The sequence below is a fragment of the Ranitomeya imitator genome, chromosome 2 (genome assembly GCF_032444005.1).
Source record: "Ranitomeya imitator isolate aRanImi1 chromosome 2, aRanImi1.pri, whole genome shotgun sequence".
Lineage (NCBI taxonomy): Eukaryota > Metazoa > Chordata > Amphibia > Anura > Dendrobatidae > Ranitomeya > Ranitomeya imitator.
Window position 1 is genome coordinate 321,138,323 of NC_091283.1, and position 17,248 is coordinate 321,155,570.

Genomic DNA, 17,248 nt, shown 5'->3' on the forward strand with positions numbered 1-17,248 from the left:
TGCAGCAGGGTTGACCTTGCCGCCAATGTGTAAAACCAAGGAGTATGGAGCACAAAATGCATATTGTGAAGTAGATTTTCCTGGGCCCAGCCTGTATGTGGGTTCCAAGGCCTAATGGGGTGCATATGACTGACTATGCAGCAGGGCTGGCCTTGCCGCCAATGTGTAACACCAAGGAATACAGGAGTATAAAATGCATATTTTGAAATGGATTTTCATGGGCCCATCCAGTATGTGGGTTCCAAGGCGTAATGGGGTGCATATGACTATGCAGCAGGGCTGGCCTTGCCGCCAATGTGTAAAACCAAGGAGTACCGGAGTACAAAATGCATATTGTGAAATGGATTTTCCTGGGCCCATTCAGTATGTGGGTTCAAAGGCTTATGAATGAATTGGTAGCAGGGCAGGCCTTGAATTCAATGCAACACTTTTTCAGGAGTCCCCCCTGGACATCTTTTGACAGGGGTATTGCTGTGCATCGTAATTCTTGGCAGCCCATCCACTCATAGCATAGGCTGCAACAGATTAGGAGACCCACTGTTTCACAATGGCCCTAAAGAAGATTAATGCTGCCTGATGCACTGTCAGTAAAAATAGGCTCTGTGACTTTAAGAGTCCCTACTTCGTAAATGAAACAAGATGAGTCTGGTTATGTAAGTATCAAATATTAATAGTAAAGCCGCACCCTATAATGGCAATGTCTCTATTGACAGCAGAGTGCACGTCCTCACCAGGGGATCCATCCCAGTATATAAATCCAGAAGCGCATGAAGAGAAGGACAGCACCACAGCAGTTGTGAAAAAACAGCTCCCGTATTTATTCTGCCATCTGCAATGTTTCATGCTTGAAAAAGGTCCACGGACCGAAACGTTGCAGATGGCAGAATAAATACGGGAGCTGTTTTTTCACAACTGCTGTGGTGCTGTCCTTCTCTTCATGCGCTTCTGGGTCTGGTTATGTGTCACACACCACATGGCCAGCTAGGGGTGTTAAATGTTACAGTGACATTTCCCAGTGAATGCATTTGTAGTGGTTGAAAGCAATGTTAAAGCTGAAAAACGCTTTAAAAACGCAGGAGGGAGAGGAAATTTTCGGTCTGGGGCGAAATATTTGGCCTTACAGGCAAGTCATTTATCCTGCAAAGGATGTACCTTGACATATTTCCCAGCAAAACCCGTTTTGATTTATTTTAATGTGTCTTTTGTGGCACCGGGAAAAATGGCATGAATCTCAGAAAAAAATTATTAAAGCTGTGAACTAGGAGTCAGGAATGCTTCCAGGGGCGATCCCCATGAGGTTCCTGTGTCATTTGAGCAGTGTTTCCATCATTTTAAGACGTTTTTAGACCTTAAAAGGACCCCCTAGGGGGATCGCGGTAAAAATAATCGGGTCTCCCATAAACTTACATTGGGCTCGTTGTTCTGGCCGAGTACCAGAGTATTCCAATTTGCTCAACCCGAGCAACGAGCACCCAAGCATTTTAGTGCTCGCTCATCACTAAAAATGATACCCACATACCATATCCCACCATCACAATACACTCCTGCCTATCCAGCTATAAGAACCAAAAATGCAACAAGAATAAGGCAAAGGGCGGGGTCACACTAGCGTGTTTTACGGACATATGAGAGGCACAGAAAATACGAATTGCACACGGTAGAATGATTCTCTATGGCCCAGCTCCTATCTGGCGTATTTTACGCATCCGTATTTTACGGTCTTCTACGGTCGTAGACAATCGGAGCATGCTGCGTTTGTCAGCGTATTGCGCAAAAAATCTGCCAATGAAAGTCAATGGGGGCGAGAAAAATATGGCTTACACATGGACCAACAGTGTGACTTGCGAGAAATACGCAGCGGCGTCCTATAGAAAAGCCGGCAATTCAGTGCAGTGTACAGTAAAATCACACTGACAGGTTTTATTAGAATAGATAGAATAAATGCCAACACATAGTAAAGGGATATATATATATATATATATATATATATATATATATATACTAGATTGTGGCCCGATTCTAACGCATCGGGTATTCTAGAATATGCATGTCCCCGTAGTATATGGACAATGATGATTCAAGAATTCTCGGCAGACTGTGCCCATCGCCGATTGGTCGAGGCAACCTTTATGACATCATTGTCGCTATGGCAACCATTATGACATCTACGTCGATACTGTGCCCGTCGCTGATTGGTCGAGGCGAATTCGCGGCAGACTGTGCCCGTCGCTGATTGGTCGAGGCAACCTTTATGACATCATCGCCGCCATGCTGTGCCCGTCGCTGATTGGTCGAGGCCTGGCGGCCTCGACCAATCAGAGACGCTGGATTTCCAGGACAGACAGACAGACAGACGGAAAGACCCTTAGACAGGCCTGGCGGCCTCGACCAATCAGCAACGGGCACAGCGACGATGATGTCATAAAGGACGTAGACATCTCACGTTTCTGATTCAGCGACGGGCACAGTATCGACGTAGATGTCATAATGGTTGCCATGGCGACGATGATGTCATAAAGGTTGCCTCGACCAATCAGCGACGGGCACAGTGTGCCGCGAATTCTGGAATCATCATTGTCCATATACTACGGGGACATGCATATTCTAGAATACCCGATGCGTTAGAATCGGGCCACAATCGGGCCACCATCTAGAATATGCATGTCCCTGTAATATATGGACAATGATGATTCCAGAATTCGCGGCAGACTGTGCCCGTTGCTGATTGGTCGAGGCAACCTTTGTGACATCATCGTCGCCATGGCAACCATTATGACATCATCGTCGCTGTGCCCGTTGCTGATTGGTCGAGGCCTGGCGGCCTCGACCAATCAGAGAGCAGGGATTTCCAGGACAGACAGACAGACGGAAAAACCCTTAGACACTTATATATATAGATATATATACTAGCTGAAGAGCCCGGCGTTGCCTGGGCATAGTAAATATCTGTGGTTAGTTATAGCACCTCACTTCTCTTATTTTCCCATCACGCCTCTCATTTTACCAATCACATCTTTCATTTTCCCCCTCACATCTCTCATTTTCTCCCTCACACCTCTCATTTTCTCCCTCACTCCTCTCATTCCCCCCTAACACTTGTCATTTCAACCTCAGATCTGTCATTTTCTGATCACTCCACTATTTTTCCTCACTCCTCTCATTTTGCACTCACACCTTTTCATTTTCACCTCACACCTCTCATTTTCACCTCATCACCTCAGTATATACATTTTTGTCATCTCCCTTATATATAGTATACATCTGTATGTCATCTCCTGTATATAGTATATACCTGCTGTGTGTCATCTCCCCTATATATAGTATATACCTGAATGTCATCTCCTTCTATATATAGTATATACCTGTATGTCATCTCCTCCTGTATATAGTATATACCTGTGTGTCATCTCCCCTGTATATAGTATATATCTGTGTGTCATCTCCTCCTGTATATAGTATATACCTGCATGTCATCTTCTATATATAGCATATACATGTATGTCATCTCCTCCTGTATATAGTATATACCTGTAGGTCATCTGCTCCTGTATATAGTATATACCTGTGTGTCATCTCCTGTATATAGTATATACCTGTATGTCATCTCCTCCTGTATATATATGTACCTGTATGTCATCTCCTCTATATAGTATATACCTGTGTGTCATCTCTCCTGTATATAGTATATATCTGTGTGTCATCTCCCCTGTATATAGTATATACCTGTGTGTCATCTCCTCCTGTATTAGACCTTGTTCACACGTTATTTGCTCAGTATTTTTACCTCAGTATTTGTAAGCTAAATTGGCAGCCTGATAAATCCCCAGCCAACAGGAAGCCCTCCCCCTGGCAGTATATATTAGCTCACACATACACATAATAGACAGGTCATGTGACTGACAGCTGCCGCATTTCCTATATGGTAGATTTGTTGTAGTTTGTCTGCTTATTAATCAGATTTTTATTTTTGAAGGATAATACCAGACTTGTGTGTGTTTTAGGGCGAGTTTCGTTTGTCAAATTGTGTGTGTTGAGTTGCGTGTGGCGACATGCATGTAGCGACTTTTGTGAGATGAGTTTTGTGTGGCAACATGCGTGTAGCAACTTTTTGTGTGTCGAGTTGCATGTGACAGGTTAGTGTAGCAAGTTGTGTGCAGCAAGTTTTGCGCGTGGCGAGTTTTATGTGTGGTGCCTTTTGAGTATGTGCAAGTCTTGTGTGAGGCAACTTTTGCATGTGTTGCAACTTTTGTGCATGTGGCAATTTTTCCGCGTGTGCAAGTTTTGTGTGTGGCGAGTTTTCCATGAGGTGAGTTTTGCACTTGTGGCGAGTTTTGCAAGAGCCTAGTTTTTGCATGTGGCGAGTTCTGCGCGTGGCGAGTTTTGAGTGGCGACTTTTGTGTTTCGACTTTTATGTGGCGAGGTTGGTGTATTTGTGGTGAAATGTGTGCTGAGGCTAATATGTGTTCAAGCACGTGGTAGTGTGTGGCGCATTTTGTGTGTGTGTTCATATCCCCGTGTGTGGTGAGTATCCCATGTCGGGGCCCCACCTTAGCAACTGTACGGTATATACTCTTTGGCACCATCGCTCTCATTCTTTAAGTCCCCCTTGTTCACATCTGGCAGCTGTCAATTTGCCTACTACACTTTTCCTTTCACTTTTTTCCCCATTATGTAGATAGGGGCAAAATTGTTTGGTGAATTGGAAAGCGCGGGGTTAAAATTTCACCTCACAACATAGCCTATGACGCTCTCGGGGTCCAGACGTATGACTGTGCAAAATTTTGTGGCTGTAGCTGCGACGCCTCCAACACTTTTCCTTTCACTTTTTTCCCCATTATGTAGATAGGGGCAAAATTGTTTGGTGAATTGAAATGCGCGGGGTTAAAATTTCGCCTCACAACATAGCCTATGACGCTCTCGGGGTCCAGACGTGTGACTGTGCTAAATGTTGTGGCTGTAGCTGCAACGGTGCAGATGCCAATCCCGGACATACATACATACATACATACATACACACACACACACACACACACACACACACACACATACACACACACATTCAGCTTTATATATTATATATATATATATATACTAGCTATTGAACCCGTTCTACGCCCGGGTGGCGAGCATTTATATTGGTATATTGTCTCCATCCTGGTATGTGCTGCTCCATCCTGCGTCCCCATCCTGTCATGCGCTGCTCCATCCTGCGTCCCCATCCTGTCATGTGCTGCTCCATCCTGCGTCCCCATCCTGTCATGCGCTGCTCCATCCTGCGTCCCCATCCTGTCATGTGCTGCTCCATCCTGCGTTCCCCTTCCTGTCATGCGCTGTTCCCATCCTGCGTCCCCATCCTGTCATGCGCTGCTCCCATCCTGCGTCCCCATCCTGTGATGCGCTGCTCCCATCCTGTGATGCGCTGGTCCCATCCTGCGCCCCCATCCTGTCATGTGCTGCTCCATCCTGCGTCGCCATCCTGTCATGCGCTGCTCCATCATGCGTCCCCATCCTGTCATGCGCTGCTCCATCCTGCGTCCCCATCCTTATGTGCTGCTGCATCCTGCGTCCCCATCCTTATGTGCTGCTGCATCCTGCGTCCCCATCCTTATGTGCTGCTGCATCCTGCGTCCCCATCCTTATGTGCTGCTGCATCCTGCGTCCCCATCCTTATGTGCTACTGCATCCTGCGTCCCCATCCTTATGTGCTGCTGCATCCTGCATCCCCATCCTATGTGCTGCTGCATCCTGCGTCCCCATCCTTATGTACTGCTGCATCCTGCGTCCCCATCCTTATGTGCTGCTGCATCCTGCGTCCCCATCCTTATGTTCATGCTGCATCCTGCATCCCCATCCTTATGTGCTGCTGCATCCTGCGTCCCCATCCTTATGTGCTGCTGCATCCTGCGTCCCCATCCTTATGTGCTGCTCCATCCTGCGTCCCCATCCTTATGTGCTGCTGCATCCTGCGTCCCCATCCTTATGTGCTGCTGCATCCTGCGTCCCCATCCTTATGTGCTGCTGCATCCTGCGTCCCCATCCTTATGTTCATGCTGCATCCTGCGTCCCCATCCTTATGTGCTGCTGCATCCTGCGTCCCCATCCTTATGTGCTGCTGCATCCTGCGTCCCCATCCTTATGTGCTGCTGCATCCTGCGTCCCCATCCTTATGTGCTGCTCCATCCTGCGTCCCCATCCTTATGTGCTGCTGCATCCTGCGTCCCCATCCTTATGTGCTGCTGCATCCTGCGTCCCCATCCTTATGTGCTGCTGCATCCTGCGTCCCCATCCTTATGTTCATGCTGCATCCTGCGTCCCCATCCTTATGTGCTGTTGCATCCTGCGTCCCCATCCTTATGTGCTGCTGCATCCTGCGTCCCCATCCTTATGTTCATGCTGCATCCTGCGTCCCCATCCTTATGTTCATGCTGCATCCTGCGTCCCCATCCTTATGTTCATGCTGCATGCTGCGTCCCCATCCTTATGTGCTGCTCCATCCTGCGTCCCCATCCTTATGTGCTGCTCCATCCTGCGTCCCCATCCTTATGTGCTGCTGCATCCTGCGTCCCCATCCTTATGTGCTGCTGCATCCTGCGTCCCCATCCTTATGTTCATGCTGCATCCTGCGTCCCCATCCTTATGTGCTGCTGCATCCTGCGTCCCCATCCTTATGTGCTGCTCCCATCCTACATCCCCATCCTTATGTGCTGCTGCATCCTGCGTCCCCATCCTTATGTGCTGCTGCATCCTGCATCCCCATCCTTATGTTCATGCTGCATCCTGCGTCCCCATCCTTATGTTCATGCTGCATCCTGCGTCCCCATCCTTATGTTCATGCTGCATCCTGCGTCCCCATCCTTATGTGCTGCTCCATCCTGCGTCCCCATCCTTATGTGCTGCTCCATCCTGCGTCCCCATCCTTATGTGCTGCTCCCATCCTGCGTCCCCATCCTTATGTGCTGCTCCATCCTGCGTCCCCATCCTGTTATGTGCTGCTCCATCCTGCGTCCCCATCCTTATGTGCTGCTCCCATCCTGCGTCCCCATCCTTATGTGCTGCTCCATCCTGCGTCCCCATCCTGTTATGTGCTGCTCCATCCTGCGTCCCCATCCTTATGTGCTGCTCCATCCTGCGTCCCCATCCTTATGTGCTGCTCCATCCTGCGTCCCCATCCTTATGTGCTGCTCCATCCTGCGTCCCCATCCTTATGTGCTGCTCCATCCTGCGTCCCCATCCTTATGTGCTGCTCCATCCTGCGTCCCCATCCTTATGTGCTGCTCCATCCTGCGTCCCCATACTTATGTGCTGCTCCATCCTGCGTCCCCATACTGTTATGTGCTGCTCCATCCTGCGTCCCCATCCTTATGTGCTGCTCCATCCTGCGTCCCCATCCTTATGTGCTGCTCCATCCTGCGTCCCCATACTGCCTCTGACCCGCTCGGCGCCGAGTGCTGGGGGGCCTGAGCAGGCGGGGACACCGGCGCGCTGTGGGGGTCAGGTGCCGGTATCGCCGCCAGCTCAGGCCCCCCCAGCACTTACTATACTCACCTGTCCGGCGTTCCATCGCTGAGCGCCGCCATCTTCCCGGTCTCCTGGCTGTGACTGTTCAGTCAGAGGGCGGCGCCGGCGCGCATTAAGCGCGTCATCGCGCCCTCTGAACTGAAGGTCACAGGCCGAAGACCGGGAAGATGGCGCCGCTCAGCGATGGAACGGGGACAGGTGAATATAGGCCGATACTCACCCTCCTGGCGGTCCCTGCTTCTGCGGTGGAGATCGCGGTGTGCGTTCAGTGTGAACGCACACCGCGATCTCCCGGGAGCGTCGCTCTGTGAGGCCCAGACTGCGCCGGCACTTGCGCTTACGCAGTCTATAGAGGCTTCGGACAGAGTGACGCTCCCAGCGTTATATTATAGATATACAGTGGGGCAAAAAAGTATTTAGTCAGTCAGCAATATTGCAAGTTCCACCACTTAAAAAGATGAGAGGCGTCTGTAATTTACATCATAGGTAGACGTCAACTATGGGAGACAAACTGAGAAAAAAAAAATCCAGAAAATCACATTGTCTGTTTTTTTAACATTTTATTTGCATATTATGGTGGAAAATAAGTATTTGGTCAGAAACAAAATTTCATCTCAATACTTTGTAATATATCCTTTGTTGGCAATGACAGAGGTCAAACGTTTTCTGTAAGTCTTCACAAGGTTGCCACACACTGTTGTTGGTATGTTGGCCCATTCCTCCATGCAGATCTCCTCTAGAGCAGTGATGTTTTTGGCTTTTCGCTTGGCAACACGGACTTTCAACTCCCTCCAAAGGTTTTCTATAGGGTTGAGATCTGGAGACTGGCTAGGCCACTCCAGGACCTTGAAATTCTTCTTACGAAGCCACTCCTTCGTTGCCCTGGCGGTGTGCTTTGGATCATTGTCATGTTGAAAGACCCAGCCACGTTTCATCTTCAATGCCCTTGCTGATGGAAGGAGGTTTGCACTCAAAATCTCAAGATACATGGCACCATTCATTCTTTCATGTACCCAGATCAGTCGTCCTGGCCCCTTTGCAGAGAAACAGCCCCAAAGCATGATGTTTCCACCACCATGCTTTACAGTAGGTATGGTGTTTGATGGATGCAACTCAGTATTCTTTTTCCTCCAAACACGACAAGTTGTGTTTCTACCAAACAGTTCCAGTTTGGTTTCATCAGACCATAGGACATTCTCCCAAAACTCCTCTGGATCATCCAAATGCTCTCTAGCAAACTTCAGATGGGCCCGGACATGTACTGGCTTAAGCAGTGGGATACGTCTGGCACTGCAGGATCTGAGTCCATGGTGGCGTAGTGTGTTACTTATGGTAGGCCTTGTTACATTGGTCCCAGCTCTCTGCAGTTCATTCACTAGGTCCCCCCGCGTGGTTCTGGGATTTTTGCTCTCCGTTCTTGTGATCATTCTGACCCCACGGGGTGGGATTTTGCGTGGAGCCCCAGATCGAGGGAGATTATCAGTGGTCTTGTATGTCTTCCATTTTCTAATTATTGCTCCCACTGTTGATTTCTTCACTCCAAGCTGGTTGGCTATTGCAGATTCAGTCTTCCCAGCCTGGTGCAGGGCTATAATTTTGTTTCTGGTGTCCTTTGACAGCTCTTTGGTCTTCACCATAGTGGAGTTTGGAGTCAGACTGTTTGAGGGTGTGCACAGGTGTCTATTTATACTGATAACAAGTTTAAACAGGTGCCATTACTACAGGTAACGAGTGGAGGAAAGAGGAGACTCTTAAAGAAGAAGTTACAGGTCTGTGAGAGCCAGAAATCTTGATTGTTTGTTTCTGACCAAATACTTATTTTCCACCATAATATGCAAATAAAATGTTAAAAAAACAGACAATGTGATTTTCTGGATTTTTTTTTCTCAGTTTGTCTCCCATAGTTGAGGTCTACCTATGATGTAAATTACAGACGCCTCTCATCTTTTTAAGTGGTGGAACTTGCACTATTGCTGACTGACTAAATACTTTTTTGCCCCACTGTATATATATATATATATATATATAATATATATTAGCCGAAGAGCCCGGCGTTGCTTGGGCATAGTAAATATCTGTGGTTAGTTATAGCACCTCACTTCTCTTTTTTCCCCAATATCTGCACAGAGGAACAGCGCTCCACCGGGTGTAGTAATCCAAAAAAATCTTTATTCAGCCATATAGCATCAGCTTATTCTCTTCTCTTATTTTCCCATCACGCCTCTCATTTTCCCCCTCACATCTCTCATTTTCTCCCTTACACCTCTCATTTTCCCCCTCACTCCTCTCATTCCCCCCCAACACTTGTCATTTCGACCTCACATCTGTCATTTTCTGATCACTCCACTATTTTCCCTCACTCCTCTCATTTTGCATTCACACCTTTTCATTTTCACCTCACACCCCTCATTTTCACCTTACACCTCTCATTTTCCCCTCAGTATATACATGTTTGTCATCTCCCTTATATATAGTATAAACCTGTATGTCATCTCCTGTATATAGTATATACCTGTATCTCATCTCCCCTGTAAATAGTATATACCTGCTGTATGTCATCTCCTCCTGTATATTGTATATACCTATGTGTCATTTCCTCCTGTATATACTATATACCTGTATGTCATCTCCTCCTATATATAGTATATACCTGTATGTCATCTCCTGTATATATTATATACCTGTATGTCATCTCCCCTGTATATAGTATATACCTGCTGTATGTCATCTCCTCTATATCCCTGTCTCATCCCTTTTATATAGTATATACCTGTATGTCATCTCCTCCTGTATATAGTATATATGTGTGTCATCTCCTCCTGTATATAGTATATACCTGTAAGTCATCTCCTCCTGTATATAGTATATACCTGTGTGTCATCTGCTCCTGTATATAGTATATACGTGTCATCTCCTCCTGTATATAGTATGTACCTGTATGTCATCTCCTCCTGTATATAGTATATACCTGTGTGTCATCTGCTCCTGTATATAGTATATACCTGTGTCATCTCCTCCTGTATATAGTATATATGTGTCATCTCCTCCTGTATATAGTATGTACTTGTATGTCATCTCCTGTATATATTATATACCTGTGTGTCATCTCCTCCTGTATATAGTATATACCTGTGTGTCATCTCCCCTGTATATAGTATATACCTGTGTCATCTCCTCCTGTGTATAGTATATACCTGTGTGTCATTTCCCCTGTATATAGTATGTACCTGTATGTTATCTCCCCTGTATATAGTATATACCAGTGTGTCATCTCCTGTATATAGTATATACGTGTCATCTCCTCCTGTATATAGTATATACCTGTGTCATCTTTTCCTGTATATAGTATATACCTATGTCATCTCCCCTGTATATAGTATATACCTGTGTGTCATCTCGCCTGTATATAGTATATACCTGTCATCTCCCTTCTATATAGTATGTACCTGTATGTCATCTCCCCTGTATATAGTATATACCTGTGTGTCATCTCCCCTGTATATAGTATGTACCTGTATGTCATCTCCCCTGTATACTGTATATAGTATATACCAGTGTGTCATCTCCCCCTGTATATATTATATACCTGTATGTCATCGCTCCTGTATATAGTATATACCTGCGTGTTATCTCCCCTGTATATAGTATGTACCTGTATGTCATCTCCTCCTGTATATAGTATATACCTGTATGTTATCTCCTCCTGTATATAGTATATACCTGTGTGTCATCTCCCCCTGTATATAGTATATACCTGTGTGTCATCTCCTCCTGTATATAGTACATACCTGTGTGTCATCTCCTGTACATAGTATATACCTGTGTGTCATCTCTCCTCTATATAGTATATATCTGTGTGTCATCTCCCCTGTATATAGTATATATCTGTATGTCATCTCCTCCTGTATTAGACCGCGTTCACACGTTATTTGGTCAGTATTTTTGCCTCAGTATTTGTAAGCTAAATTGGCAGCCTGATAAATCCCCAGCCAACAGGAAGCCCTCCCCCTTGGCAGTATATATTAGCTCACACATACACATAATAGACAGGTCATGTGACTGACAGCTGCCGTATTTCCTATATGGTACATTTGTTGCTCTTGTAGTTTGTCTGCTTATTAATCAGATTTTTATTTTTGAAGGATAATACCAGACTTGTGTGTGTTTTAGGGCGAGTTTCATGTGTGAAGTTGTGTGTGTTGAGTTGCATGTAGCGACACTTGTGAGATGAGTTTTGTGTAGCGACATGCGTGTAGCAACTTTTTGTGTGTCGAGTTGCATGTGACAGGTTAGTGTAACAAGTTGTGTGCAGCAAGTTTTTCGCATGGCTAGTTTTGCGCGTGGCGAGTTTTATGTGTGGTGCGTTTTGAGTATGTGCAAGGTTTGTGTGGGGCAACTTTTGCATGTGTTGCAACTTTTGTGCATGTGGCAATTTTGCCACGTGTGCAAGTTTTGCGTGTGGCGAGTTTTCCATGAGGTGAGTTTTGCACGTGTGGCGAGTTTTGCGTGAGCCTAGTTTTGCATGTGGCGAGTTTTGCGTGTGGCGAGTTTTGAGCGGCGAGTTTTGTGTTTCGACTTTTATGTGGCGAGGTTGGTGTATGTGTGGTGAAATGTGTGCTGAGGGTGGTATATGTGTTCAAGCATGTGGTAGTGTGTGGCGCATTTTGTGTGTGTGTTCATATCCCCGTGTGTGGTGAGTATCCCATGTCGGGGCCCCACCTTAGCAACTGTATGGTATATACTCTTTGGCGCCATCGCTCTCAGTCTTTAAGTCTCCCTTGTTCACATCTGGCAGCTGTCAATTTGCCTCCAACACTTTTCCTTTCACTTTTTCCCCATTATGTAGATAGGGGCAAAATTGTTTGGTGAATTGGAACGCACGGGGTTAAAATGTCGCCTCACAATATAGCCTATGACGCTCTCGGGGTCCAGACATGTGACTGTGCAAAATTTTGTGGCTGTAGCTGCGACGGTGCAGATGCCAATCCCGGACATACACATATGTACAGGTCCTTCTCAAAAAATTAGCATATAGTGTTAAATTTCATTATTTACCATAATGTAATGATTACAATTAAACTTTCATATATTATAGATTCATTATCCACCAACTGAAATTTGTCAGGTCTTTTATTGTTTTAATACTGATGATTTTGGCATACAACTCCTGATAACCCAAAAAACCTGTCTCAATAAATTAGCATATCAAGAAAAGGTTCTCTAAACGACCTATTACCCTAATCTTCTGAATCAACTAATTAACTCTAAACACATGCAAAAGATACCTGAGGCTTTTATAAACTCCCTGCCTGGTTCATTACTCAAAACCCCCATCATGGGTAAGACTAGCGACCTGACAGATGTCAAGAAGGCCATCATTGACACCCTCAAGCAAGAGGGTAAGACCCAGAAAGAAATTTCTCAACAAATAGGCTGCTCCCAGAGTGCTGTATCAAGGCACCTCAATGGTAAGTCTGTTGGAAGGAAAAAATGTGGCAGAAAACGCTGTACAACGAGAAGAGGAGACCGGACCCTGAGGAAGATTGTGGAGAAGGACCGATTCCAGACCTTGGGGAACCTGAGGAAGCAGTGGACTGAGTCTGGTGTGGAAACATCCAGAGCCACCGTGCACAGGCGTGTACAGGAAATGGGCTACAGGTGCCGCATTCCCCAGGTAAAGCCACTTTTGAGCTACAGAGAAGCAGCACTGGACTGTTGCTAAGTGGTCCCAAGTACTTTTTTCTGATGAAAGCAAATTTTGCATGTCATTCGGAAATCAAGGTGCCAGAGTATGGAGGAAGACTGGGGAGAAGGAAATGCCAAAATGCCTGAAGTCCAGTGTCAAGTACCCACAGTCAGTGATGGTGTGGGGTGCCATGTCAGCTGCTGGTGTTGGTCCACTGTGTTTCATCAAGGGCAGGGTCAATGCAGCTAGCTATCAGGAGATTTTGGAGCACTTCATGCTTCCATCGGCTGAAATGCTTTATGGAGATGAAGATTTCATTTTTCAGCACGACCTGGCACCTGCTCACAGTGCCAAAACCACTGGTAAATGGTTTACTGACCATGGTATTACTGTGCTCAATTGGCCTGCCAACTCTCCTGACCTGAACCCCATAGAGAATCTGTGGGATATTGTGAAGAGAAAGTTGAGAGACGCAAGACCCAACACTCTGGATGAGCTTAAGGCCGCTATTGAAGCATCCTGGGCCTCCATAACATCTCAGCAGTGTCACAGGCTGATTGCCTCCATGCCACGCCGCATTGAAGCAGTCATTTCTGCCAAAGGATTCCCGACCAAGTATTGAGTGCATAACTGAACTGTTGTGAATTCTGTGGCTGAGTTCACTTCTGTGGTCACAAGTGGTATTGCAGTCTCTGGGCTTCCTCCCTCAGGTGTTTTGGTGAGCTCGTTGGCTGCCTTGCTATTTAGCTCCACCTGAGTCTGTCTTCCTTGCTCCTTGTCAATGTTCCAGTGTTGGATCTGAGCTACTGCATCTTTCCTTGGGCCTGCTGCTCTGCTAGATAAGTGCTTCTAGTTTGTTTTCTGTTTTTTTCTGTCCAGCTTGCTATTGTCTTTTGCTGGAAGCTCTGAGAAGCAGAGGGGTGCACCGCCGTGCTGTTAGTTCGGCACGGTGGGTCTTTTTGCCCCTTTGCGTGGTTTTCGTTTTAGGGTTTTTTGTAGACTGCATAGTTCTCTTTGCTATCCTCGCTCTGTCTAGAATATCGGGCCTCACTTTGCTGAATCTATTTCATTCCTACGTTTGTCTTTTCATCTTGCTAACAGTCATTATATGTGGGGGGCTGCCTATTCCTTTGGGGTATTTCTCTGAGGTAAGTCAGGCTTGTATTTCTATCTTCAGGCTAGTCAGCTCCTCAGGCAGTGCCGAGTTGCATAGGTAGTTGTTAGGCGCAATCCACTGCTGCTTATAGTTGTGTGAGGATAGATCAGGTACTGCAGTCTACAGAGATTCCACGTCTCAGAGCTCGTCCTATTGTTTTTGGTTATTGCCAGATCTCTGTATGTGCGCTGATTACTGCACGCTGTGTTGCCTGATTGCCAGCCATAACAGTACAAGGAGCCACACCAATGATTCCCAATAGAGGGAAAAAAGAAATCCTGACATCATTTTTTTTTCTTAGCTCTGTCTTCAGTCTTTTTTTTCCCCTAGACATTAGAGTGCTTCAGGACACAGCTGTGGACATGGATATTCAGGCTCTGTGCTCCTCAATGGATAATCTCGTTGTAAATGTACAAAAGATTCAAGATACTATTGATCAGAAATCGATGCTAGAACCAAGAATTCCGATTCCTGATTTGTTTTTTGGTGACAGAACTAAGTTCCTGAGCTTCAGAAATAATTGTAAGCTATTTTTGGCCTTGAAACCTCATTCTTCTGGTAATCCTATTCAACAGGTTTTGATTATTATTTCTTTTTTGCGCGGCGACCCACAGGACTGGGCGTTTTCTCTTGCACCAGGAGATTCTGCATTGAGTAATGTTGATGCATTTTTCCTGGCGCTCGGATTGCTTTACGATGAGCCTAATTCAGTGGATCAGGCTGAGCAAAATCTGCTGGCTTTATGCCAGGGTCAGGATGATATAGAAGTATATTGTCAGAAATTTAGGAAATGGTCAGTACTCACTCTGTGGAATGAATCTGCACTAGCGGCTTTGTTCAGAAAGGGTCTCTCTGAAGCTCTTAAGGATGTAATGGTGGGATTTCCTATGCCTGCTGGTTTGAATGAGTCTATGTCCTTGGCCATTCAGATCGGTCGTCGCTTGCGCGAGCGTAAATCTGTGCACCATCTGGCGGTACTGCCTGAGAGTAAACCTGAGCCTATGCAGTGCGACAGGACTATGACTAAAGTAGAACGGCAAGAACACAGACGTCTGAACAGACTGTGTTTCTATTGTGGTGATTCTACTCATGCTATTTCTAATTGTCCTAAACGCACTAGGCGGTTCGATAGCTCTGCCGTTATTGGTACTGTACAGTCCAAATTCCTTTTGTCCATTACCTTAATGTGCTCTTTGTCATCGTATTCTGTCATGGCGTTTGTGGATTCAGGCGCTGCCCTGAATCTGATGGATTTGGATTATGCTAAACGTTGTGGATTTTTCTTGGAGCCTTTGCGGTGTCCTATTCCGTTGAGAGGAATTGATGCTACACCTTTGGCCAAGAATAAGCCTCAGTACTGGGCCCAGCTGACCATGTGCATGGCTCCTGCACATCAGGAAGTTATTCGCTTTCTGGTACTGCATAATTTGCATGATGTGGTCGTGTTGGGGTTGCCATGGCTACAAACCCATAATCCAGTATTGGATTGGAACTCTATGTCGGTAACCAGCTGGGGTTGTCAGGGAGTACATGGTGATGTTCCATTTTTGTCTATTTCGTCATCCATTCCTTCTGACATCCCAGAGTTCTTGTCGGACTTTCAGGATGTATTTGAAGAGTCCAAGTCTGATGCCCTACCTCCGCATAGGAATTGTGATTGTGCTATCGATTTGATTCCTGGTAGTAAATTCCCTAAGGGTCGTTTATTTAATTTGTCCGTACCTGAACACACCGCTATGCGCAGTTATGTGAAGGAGTCCCTGGAGAAGGGACATATTCGCCCATCGTCATCACCATTGGGAGCAGGGTTCTTTTTTGTAGCCAAGAAGGATGGTTCGCTAAGACCGTGTATTGATTACCGCCTTCTTAATAAGATCACTGTTAAGTTTCAGTATCCCTTGCCATTGATTTCTGACTTGTTTGCTCGGATTAAGGGGGCTAGTTGGTTTACTAAGATTGATCTTCGTGGTGCGTATAATCTGGTGAGAATCAGGCAGGGAGATGAATGGAAAACGGCATTTAATACGCCCGAGGGTCATTTTGAGTATCTGGTGATGCCGTTCGGACTTGCCAATGCTCCATCTGTTTTTCAGTCTTTTATGCATGACATTTTCCGTGAGTATCTGGATAAATTCTTGATTGTTTACTTGGATGACATTTTGATCTTCTCAGATGATTGGGAGTCTCATGTGAAGCAAGTCAGAATGGTTTTCCAGGTACTGCGTGCTAATTCCTTGTTCGTGAAGGGATCAAAGTGTCTCTTCGGTGTGCAGAAAGTTTCATTTTTGGGGTTCATCTTTTCCCCTTCTACTATCGAGATGGATCCGGTTAAGGTTCAGGCCATCCAGGATTGGACTCAGCCGACATCTCTAAAAAGTCTGCAGAAATTCCTGGGCTTTGCTAATTTTTATCGTCGCTTCATCTGTAATTTTTCTAGCATTGCCAGACCATTGACCGATTTGACCAAGAAGGGTGCTGATTTGGTTAATTGGTCTTCTGCTGCCGTGGAAGCTTTTCAGGAGTTGAAGCGTCGTTTTTGCTGTGCCCCTGTGTTGTGTCAACCTGATGTTTCTCTTCCGTTCCAGGTCGAGGTTGATGCTTCTGAGATTGGTGCAGGGGCGGTTTTGTCACAGAGAGGTTCTGGTTGCTCAGTGTTCAAACCATGTGCTTTCTTTTCCAGGAAATTTTCTGCTGCTGAGCGTAATTATGATGTGGGCAACCGAGAGTTGCTGGCCATGAAGTGGGCATTCGAGGAGTGGCGTCATTGGCTTGAGGGTGCTAAGCATCGCGTGGTGGTATTGACTGATCATAAGAACTTGACTTATCTCGAGTCTGCCAAGCGCTTGAATCCTAGACAGGCCCGTTGGTCGTTATTTTTTGCTCGTTTT